Source organism: Octopus bimaculoides, chromosome 25 (genome assembly GCF_001194135.2).
Source record: "Octopus bimaculoides isolate UCB-OBI-ISO-001 chromosome 25, ASM119413v2, whole genome shotgun sequence".
NCBI classification, from domain to species: domain Eukaryota; kingdom Metazoa; phylum Mollusca; class Cephalopoda; order Octopoda; family Octopodidae; genus Octopus; species Octopus bimaculoides.
In genome coordinates this window covers 33,711,076-33,713,018 of record NC_069005.1, presented here as the reverse complement: position 1 = coordinate 33,713,018, position 1,943 = coordinate 33,711,076, and positions in this window count along the sequence as shown.

Here is a 1,943-nt window from a genome sequence, read left to right as displayed (position 1 = left end):
GTATTTTTTTTTTTCTTTTGTTCAAAATTTTTATTTTTCAAGTAAAAGTTAACCGAAGTCTTTCTGAGAATTCCTTAGACATCTTGATTGAGTTGTGGCTTTTGAAGATGTCAGAATCAGCTTCAGGAGAAATGTGAAAATATATTCATAGGTACAGGAGTGATTCATAGGTGCAGGAGTGGCTATAGGCGCAGGAGTGGCTGTGTGGGAAGTAGCTTGCTTACCAACCACATGGTCCTGGGTTCAGTCCCACTGTGTGGCACCTTCAGCAAGTGTCTTCTACTATAGCCTCAGGGCGACCAAAGCTTTGTGAGTGGATTTGGTAGACAGAAACTGAAAGAAGTGCTCAACTGGTACCCCTGTTATTGACCCCCGAAAGACAAAGTCGACATCGGCGGAATCTGAACTCAGAACGTAAATCCGAAAGACTGCCACTAAGCATGTTGTCCAGCGTGCTAAATATCTTGCTCGCTGACGACGACGACGACGATGATGATGATGATGATGATGATGATGCAAATGTTGGCACGAGACCAGCAATTTCGTGGGAGGTGCTAACGATTTTGCTAACTCGCTGCCCTAGTATTACAAAAATATATTCAAGCACTAATCACATGAAGAAATATACAATACAGTAACATACACGTCTACTTCGAACTTCCTATATAAATATTACAGCTGTTGGTGCAATATACAGTGAAATACTGATCACACGTCTAAAGATAATTATTTGTAGTACAACATAGTTTCAATTAGTGACTAGTCTTCAACTAAATCCGCTGCAGGCGAAAACTGTAACCAGCATCAATAAGTCGCAACACAGGAGACGGGCTGCAATAATAACAGTTGCAGCCATTCAAAGCCAGCGCCATTTTGTAAAGTTACGATATGAGAAATTTGATTATACAAGGATTAATGCTTTCATAGCTCTATATTCCATATCGATGCTTTATCTCAAAAATTCTACAAACGTACACCTTACATATAATCTTTCCGGTAGATATCTTTTAATACAGAGTATGTGTGTGTGAGAGAGAGAGAGAATCTTCTAGAAGCTGCGACAGGAGATAAGTTAGAACCCTCCAGAAATCGAGTGGACAAACACCTCTTTGGAACGAAATCGCTGATTGGTTCATTGAACTGTGTTTGACACAATACTTTCAACGAAATTATCGTCTATGAATGAAGGTAACATTCTTTTTTTACCCTGCTAGTGGTTTGAAGTGGGCATCACCTTTTTATAGGTGATCTTGCTAAAAGGATCCCCAACTCTCCATTCGGTTTCTCTCACCTAAACCCTTTTACAACGGAAATCTCATATATCCACTCAATGTTATAAACCAGTCTATCTTTCGTGAAGGAATATTTAAAACTACTTTCGTTGAGACAAGTCAAGTTTATTAAGACAACGTGACTTGCAGGAAATTCCAATTCTCTCTCTCTCTCTCTATATATATATATATGTGTGTGTGTGTATTTTTTTAACATCATTACAGGGATATCTACGAATTTTAATCTCACAGTGAAAGGGTTAAAGAATTACAGAAAATATTCCATTTCTTTTTTCCCTTGTTAAACTTTAAATCGAATATTGAACCAAATATTTCTTGTGGTAATGAAACAACAAAAAAAAAGAGTAAAAGGGAATTGAACCTCGTTCTTTTGGTTCATGAAAAATTGAGACCAACATTGTGCCTACTAATTCTGGTTATTATTCTTGTAGAACTGTGACGTCTCCTGGAATATGTCGGGAAATAGCTTCAGTTACAGAGGTCATTTATTTCCGTTCTTCCATTTAGACAGCAAATATCGTTTAGTAATTATTTTGTGGGCGGCTTCAAGAAGCGTTAAAAGAAGAGGCTACAATGTTTTGTGGTTCTGCTGTAAGAATTGACATATTCTAAATTGGAACCGAACTGTTACGATTCGTCATTACCTCCATC